Source organism: Mus pahari, chromosome 7 (assembly GCF_900095145.1).
Source record: "Mus pahari chromosome 7, PAHARI_EIJ_v1.1, whole genome shotgun sequence".
NCBI lineage: Eukaryota > Metazoa > Chordata > Mammalia > Rodentia > Muridae > Mus > Mus pahari.
In genome coordinates this window covers 6856968-6865582 of record NC_034596.1, presented here as the reverse complement: position 1 = coordinate 6865582, position 8615 = coordinate 6856968, and positions in this window count along the sequence as shown.

Below are 8615 nucleotides of genomic sequence, written 5' to 3'. Positions count from 1 at the left end.
CTCTCTCACACACACACACACACACACACACTATTTCACATAACAGATACCATTCCAGCATCAAAATAAGGCTTCTTCCTGATTCCCTACCCTATCCTTGCCCCAGTCCATCCTGCTATATGTTCACTAAGAAGACTCTGGAAGAATGCAGATTTGGCCAGTAGGTGCTTGTGGACAATCTAAGGCACTGTAGCAGGGGAAACAGAGGGTAGGGTAGACACAAATGGATTGGAGTATTCCATTGACTGGATGGGGGTGGGGGGCACGTAACTACCATCAGCTCAAGTTTAGATTAAGAATCAAAACAGTTAATTATAAAGGTGAAGAGTGGACAAAATGACATCAGTATTTGCTTTAGGGTCCTTGTTCTATTTCTGACAAATGTACCATTGCTGCCGAAAATTATGAATCATTTTCATCCTTGTTTGAATTTGGCATATGGGGTGTTCGATATTGATTGTCAACTCCATGGAATTTCAAATCACCATAGAAACAATCCTCCAGCCATGTCTCTAAGGGAGTTTCTAGACTGTATTAATTTGAGAAGGAAAGACCTAAGCTGAGTTTGGGTGGTACATTCTATCATCTGGAGTCCTGAACTGACTGAATGAAGAAGAAAAGTGAACTGAGCCATAACCTTCACCTACCTCTTAGCTTTCGATGCCACATGACAGCTGCTTCAGGCTCCCGCAGTCTGAAAAACATATGCTAGACCCTCAAACTGTGAGCCAGAGAAAACCCTTTCAGCCTTAAATTGTTTCTGTCGGGTATTTTGTTATAGCAACAAGAAAAGTAATTAGGACAGCACAGAAGCAAGGGTTCTTTATGGCAGTTTCAATCACACACACTGACCTTCGCTTCTCTTCACTCTGCCCTGTGTTTGTTTTTTTTAAGCTCAGCCTTTAGAGGAGTTATGCTTTTCCTTCCCATATATGCCCAGCAGTTCCCTGTTACAAGTGACTGGTGCTGGGTTTGATGTAGACTTCGGGGATGAGAAAAAGCAAACCCGAAGGAAGAGGAAGATCTAGGGTCAGGATTCCTGATTTTGACCAGCAAGTCCGTAGGCCACGGATCAGACCAAGGGAAGGTAATCTTTGCCTGCTTCCTTTGGGGCTGGTGCTTGGTGCTCAGCGGAAGTCTCCCTAAGAGGGCCAAGGAAACTTTTGTGCCATGGCTGTGGTCCAGCACTTGAGGATTTAAGATGCAGCAGTGTCGCACCAGTGAGCTGAGCCTGTGCCTCAGCTCTGGGCAGATCACAATCTTTCCCTTCTGGAGCCAACTGAATTAATTGGGAAAGGGGGAGAGCCCTAGTGACTTGTGCTCTGACAAGCCCTCGGTCTCTTTGAGCTCTGGTGACAGGCAGCCAAACTTCAAAGGCCCTCATGCCCTCTTCCTCTTACCCTGCCTGTCAAGAGACTCTGTTGAGGAGCTGATGGGGAGGGGGGGAGGGCTGAGGGAGGGTGACCGGCCAGCAGGTCTTCCTGACATTTGTCTTTCCCTCACTGCCTACAGCCAATTCAAGATCAGCTCAGTACCCTGCTGCCACAGCCCACAACCTCTCACACTGGGGAGACAGCTCTCCTCTAAATTTAGCAAGAGGAGGGAAAGGCAGGTCAGAGTGTCCTGGGTGAAGGCTGAAGGTGGAGGCAGAATAAGACAGTGGACAAGGGAGGGGGAGGGAGGGGTGGGGTGGGGACTGCATGTGGGGAGGGATTTTGAGTCAGAAGTCGCTTCAACAGCCAGAGGAAGGAAGCAGGAGAGAGAGAGAGAGAGAGAGAGAGAGAGAGAGAGAGAGAGAAAGGAGAGAGAGAGAGAGATCAAGCTTAAAGTTTGCACACATATGAAGTACTGAGCCTATCTCCTTTCCTGTGTGTACCACAGAGCATTAATAATATGTGAAAATGGGACCATTGGTTTGAATCTGCAAGGAAGCTGAATTAGAGCTCCAGTTCAATGCCTCAGGAGGATGCTGTGTCACTGAAAGCTGCTGTCTCAGGAACCCAAGGGCATTTCTGTCTGTGGAATGCAAGGCAGTGGAGGACCTGCTTCCTAAGCACCTATTATGCACTCTCCCTGGAATGCACACTGCCTTATTTAGCTTGTTTATTCCTTGCAATAGTTTGAAGCAACGTCTTTCATAATAATCCTCAATTTTTGGAATGATAAAGTTGAAGCTTGGCTTTTTGGCTAGACCTGTCCCATCTTAAACCATTGCTTTTGTAGTGTACGGTAACGAATGTCCAGAAAGAAATACACCTTCCTTTCACCAGAGTATGGTTGTTGGCTTATGAGTATAGCCTGTTCATTTAAGAAAATTACATTTCTTTAAAAAAAAAAATCTCTCTTGTCTGTCTGTCTGTCCCTGTCACACACATTGCTTGCACATGCATGCATGACAGCACAGCTGTGCACATACTGCAATCTAGAGGTCACAGGGTCTCCCCTTCCACCTTATTTGGCCAGGGTCTCTTTCACAACTGTGTGTGCCAGACCAGTCAACAGGCAAGCTTCCAAGGACTCCCCTTTCTCTGCTTCCCATCTCCCAGTGAGTATGCGAGAAACATTCATGGTACTTTGTCTCTGTCTGTCTTGTTTCCTTTGGGTTCTTGGAATCTGAACTCAGAGCCCCACAGTTGCACAACTGGCCCTTCACACGCTGAGCTATCTCCCCAGCCTACAACAGTCACATTCCTTAATATTCCTTTCACTGTACAGGGCAAGGATTTGTCCTTTGAAAGACACCCCTCCCCTCCCCATCACATAGCATCCCATCCACACGAGTCCTAAGAATTCTGGTCACTAGAATACAGGCCAGCTCTGGATCCAAAATAGGTAGGATGGCCAAGGGTGTCTTCCATTACCAGTGCAGGACTGCATGCACATTCTCAAGGAACACTTTGGGGCAAGAGAAACAGTGGGATGAAATATGTTCCTAACCAGATAGAAGCAACATGTTCAGGGAAGAGACAACAACATCGAAACAACCTTGAAATCTCATTATCCCGGGGAGCTTGTATTTGTTAAATGGCTAAATGACAAGATTCAGAAAATTATTCCGAAGTATATTTATTTATGATTGTGCTATCCCTATCTGTTGCTAGGCAACCAAGAGTTCCCAGTTATCAGGGAAAGTACTAACATTTTAGGTTCTCTGTATGATCTATGGCCATCATTATAGGACTTGATGCTATGCATGGGGGCTGCTCATGCCCAGTGGGCCTCTACTTAGAAAGGACAGGCCCTTCTACCCATGTCTTCCTGGCCATGCGGGCAGAGGGAGGAATGAAGAAGTACCCTAAATAGGATTTAGCTTTTGTTTTTTGTTTTTATTTATTTTTAAATTTTATTTTATGTGTAGAGATGCTTTGCATGCATATATGTATATATAATCTGTGACATGAATCTTTGGTATCTGCAAAGGCCAGAAGAGGGAATCAAATTCCCTGGAACTGGAGTTACAGATGGATATGAGTCACCATTTAGAATCAGAGAGCCAACCAGGTTCTCTGGAAGTAACTGCCAGTGGTCTGACCCCATGAGTCACCTCTCTAGGCCTAATTTTATTTTATTTTTTTAAAAAGCTAACCTTCCATTGAATTCTGGAAGTAACTTCACAAAAAAAAAAAAAGAAAAGAAAGAAAGAAAAGAAAAGAGAAGAAAAGAAGAGTGCAACAGATCCTCTCTTGTCCCACTATGTGTGTGTGTGTGTGTCCTCCTAAATCCCACCTTTTATGTATGTGTATATGTGTATGTGCATGTGCATGCATGAGTGCACCTGTCTGCATATGTGTTTGTGTGTTGAAGGTAGTAAAGGAAAAGAAAGACAATGAGGGAGGGTAGTGGAGAGAGAAAGGTTTATATGTTTTCCTTTGTAAAGATTTATTTTTATTGTTATTCACGTGTTTGTGGGGGTACTGAGGGTGTTATAGAAGGTGTCTGTCCCCTGGAGCTGGAGCTGGAGCTGGAGCTGGAGCTGGAGCTGGAGCTGGAGCTGGAGCTGGAGCTGGAGCTGGAGCTGGAGGAGCTGGAGCTGGAGCTGGAGCTGGAGCTGGAGCTGGAGCTGGAGCTGGAGCTGGAGCTGGAGCTGGAGCTGGAGGTAGTTGTGAGAAGCCCAGAATATATGCGAGGAACCAAATTCTTGTCCCCTGGAAGAGCAACAAGTGATCAATCCTCCCTTCCCTGGGGAGTATTTACATCTGTCAGCAGCTACCAGGACCCCACATAGTACCATCTTGCAAGGAATCTCCTTCTTAGTTTCATGCTTCTTTTTTTTGCAGCGCTGTAATTACAGATACTGCCAGCAGCCCCAACGTGGGCTGATAAGGTGAGTGGTCAGCTCTCTGCTTCTTGTGCTTTGTCTAGTAGTTCTCTTGCAGAGAACTCAGAGCACAGGAGTCCCCGCCCTGGGTGCAGCTGTACCCACCTGAGCAGTGCAGGCCTATTTGTTGTACAAGGAATGACGGGAGCATAGCTGAACACAGTTTGTTCCTACCTGAAGTGCGCTGTTTCCCCTGTAGCTCTTTTTATGTTAAAGCCTGTCTCTCCTGGTATAATCTGATGGTTTCCTAGGAGATGCCCTCCCTGGCCACACACTCCCTGATACTAGAGTTGGATATTATCTATATGCACTAAGTATCTGCTTTGTTCACTCCCTGCTGTCTGCTCTCGCTCTCTCTGGGTTGCTTGCAAGTTTTTCACGTGGGTCCCTAATGCACAGAAGAAAGGCTAAATGGATTTGCCTCCCTACATCCTCCCCGGCTCTGGAGTTAGCTTTCCTGCTTACACAGAGAGATTTTTTTACTCCTGCTTATTTCCCATCTCAAGCTAAAATAAAGACGGCTGATTTTTAAAATCAAGACAAATTTGGGGCATAAAAGCATCACCAATATTCCCATGAAGATCAGAGAGTTAGCTGTAGCTCAGAAAGGACAGGTGAAGCTGGAACCCCCCCCCCACACACACACACCTCAAATTCTATCTGTGCAACACGGGACCTCTGCAGTAAAAACCCAAAGCATCATCAACAGTGCTGGCAACTCTGGTGGGGAGTCCCTCTTCTTAAGTCTTCTCTGACAGAAAGACCAAAACACATCTCTGGACTGTCTTTTCACAATGTGACAGGAAGACAGGGCATCCCTGAGGTTTGAGGAAGGCTGCTGTCACTGTGGGAAGAGGGCCTGGTAACTTTGGCAGTACCTACATAGAGGTACAATCTCCGATGTGTCAAAATTGTTTTTTTTCTTAGAAGCCTTGATTATTCTAGCATGTTCTCTACCTGGTCTGATAGTCTCTCTTGGACTTTTTCTCTACAACTCTAACCACAACCAATCAAACTAGGTTGGGATCAGGAAAATATATACCCCCTTTAGGGAGAACAACATATGTGTGTGTGTGTGTGTGTGTGTGTGTGTGTGCATGTGTGTGTGTATATATATATATATATATATATATATATATATATATATTCATATGTTGCTATATAGATAGATAGATATATCTATATCTATCTATCTATATATAATTTCTAGAACCAAATTGAGAGCAAAACATGTATCATGTTTTTCACCCCAGATTTCTGAGGGAGAAATAGCAAGAGAGGATTAACAAGGGCTAAAAGGAAACGACATTCGTGAGTATTCAAGAGTAGGTTGGATACTCTTAGTTCAGCAGTTCTTGTACCCAAAGGATGGGAAATATATGTAAAAAGAAAAACCACGTCTTGATTCAGCAAATAACCCCGAGAGGATGAATTAATAGGATTTACTTCTAAGATGTTCTCTCTGCCTCCTCCTTCCCAGCCTTGTGTTGCCCGGAGATCTTTGGAAAAACAACAAGTTTCGATAGATGTATGACTAAATTCTAGAAAAATGGAGCAAGCACAAGGGGTTAAACCATCCATTCCTTGTCAGCTCTATTTTCCCGTTCCATGGCCAGAGAGACCCTTGTCTCTGGATGGACTGGATCTGTAAACAGGGCACAGATGATAGGTGATTACGTTACAGGTAATAAGCTGAACTCGATTCTCATGGCCAGACGGCTAACTATATAAAGTGCTATCAGGAAGCTTCTCCTAGACCATCTTCAAAACATCTGGAACAGTCTATTGTTGAGAAAGACTTGAATCTGGAGCGTTAGGAGTAATATCAAGTGATGGCATGAATCACATTCAAGTGATGCTCACTCACAGTATGGAATAGATTTGATGGTGACCCCAAATGGACATAGCTATCTATACAGATACATTCATATTCTTGAAAATGAATCACATGTCAAAGTATTAGCATTGCTGCATAGGGATCCTCTGTGTAAGTGCATTTTGTACAGTTCTACTCCAATTGATGCTTTTCTATATTGTAATTGACTTTCTTTTTTAGGCAGGGGCCTTTATTCTAAAACCTGATAAAAGAGCATGGCTTCAAAGTTATCCTACTACGTGTGGAGCTGTTTTATGTGGTCTCCTATTTCACATCCTTCAGTCTTTGTATTCTGTTAAAGACAGTGCAGGTCTGGAGATATAGCTTTGCTGGTAGAGTGATTGCCTAACATGTATGAAGTCTGGTGTTAGATTTCCAGCACTGTCTACACTGACGCAATTCTACAATCCTAACATTTGTAAAGTAGAATTAAGCAGAGCAAAAGCCCAAGGTTATCTTCTGCTGCATAGTGAGTTTTTCCACTAGGCTGGGCTATGTGAGATCCTAGCTCAAAATATTCATTCATTAAGGGAATTTGAAATTTTCCATGGATTAATGTTCTGCTTTAGTGTAACAGTCAATTATAAGTTATTTCAAGTTAGTTTTAATGTTATATATTACAGTCACTTACTCATAAATCAATAACTTAGTTTAAATTTATATTGGAAAATGTAAAGGGAACTAATATTTATTAAAGCCTAATATGTGACCAGAATAATAAACATGTTACCATGGTTAATCCTGAGGGTCTTCCTGAGAAGATGTCACTGTTATCTGTTTATTGATAAGGAGCTCAGGTAGAGAGTTAATACATTACATGCAATTTCTGAGTAAGAGAGTTCAGTGTATATTTGTTACAACAAAGTAGATATGTTAGTCAGCTTTCCATTACTGAAACAAATGCCTGAGACAATCCATTTATAAAGAAGAAAAAGGTTTATTTTGTTCCATCATGTCTATCATGAATTTGTTCATAATGTCCAGTTCTCTGGAGAGGCAGCCCATGATGTTATGAAATCTATGACAGAGTGAAACCTCTCAAGATGCAAAATGGAAAGAGGAGTCCAGGGTCTGACAGCTTCATCAAGGGCAAACCACCAATGCCCCAAACTCTCATTCAGCTCACCTCCTGCATTCTTTGTGTCTTCTGATATGCCACAGGCTAGGGACAACCCCTGTAATGTAGGCTTTTGGGAAACCTCCTAAGGACCATCCCCGTATTGTAGGGTTTTGGGAACCTTCCATAACTCTTTGTCTTTGCTTTGTTACCTTCTGTAGAGCTTCTAACTAAGTTCCACTTTCACTGACTTCCTCTAAGGCATTCTTGATTTGCTTCGGGGTCCATAGCTATGCAAAGAATGACTGAAATAAGTGAATTTAATTCTGTGGTTAAACAATTGCTGGGCAGCAGAAGACCCTGGTTTAGGTTATTGCTTAGAATGCAAGTTACATTCGTAGTCTTACTAGTGATGCAGTCAATGCCTTCAAACACAAAGGAGGGATTAAGATGGAGTGCCCCTAGGTGTGCTTGCCTCAAGAGCTGACACTAGGTGTGTTGAGAAGGTGATCAGTTCCTGGCAATTTTTAAGCTATGAGATTTGGCTTTTAGTTGAAGGTCACAAATAAGAGACAGGATTGCATTCTAGGAGAGAAGACAGACCCTGGACATCAGAGGTGAGGTTTCTAATGTAGGATGAACCTTCTTACCATTGTGCAAAACTGCCGATCCCCATGAGCCTATTTGCTCATTCAGAAAATGAGGAAAATTTTGATATTCACTTTCTGGGTTTATTGAGGGAGGAATATCTATGTGAACACATGTGATGTCATTTGACTTTACTGTTATGGTTCAGACCTGTCACTCAGTGCAGTCAGCTTTGCTGTCCCCAATTCTCTAAAGTCATACCAATGTCTAATTCAGGGTTGCAGGAACCAATGAAGACTATTTGGAGTCCCAGAGGGGGCTACTTTTTTTTCTCTGTCATCACTACAAACTCATTATAACTTGACACCCAAGGTATGAGAGTCTTTCATTTTTCACATTATAAATGGAGGCCCTCTGTGAAACAATGAGTTTTGAGGGGAAGTAAGTCTTGTCATGACAATGAAACCTTAGGAAACTTCATTTTATCAGTTGTGATATTTGTTCCACTCTCCTCTCTTACCTTTATTTAGGAAAAGAGCTGCAATACTTGTGGTTTACTTGTATGCCTGTATGAACATGCATGTGTGCATGGGTAAACACACATGCATGTATGAACACGAATGATGAATGTATGTATGAACATGCATGCATGTGTGCAACACTTACAAAGATTATTTAGAAGCAAAGGGGAAATATGAAAAAAATGATTACAAAAGTAAATGGGCATTTTTTTTTTAAAAACACAACTCAGTACTAATTTTTTTTTTTTTTTTTTT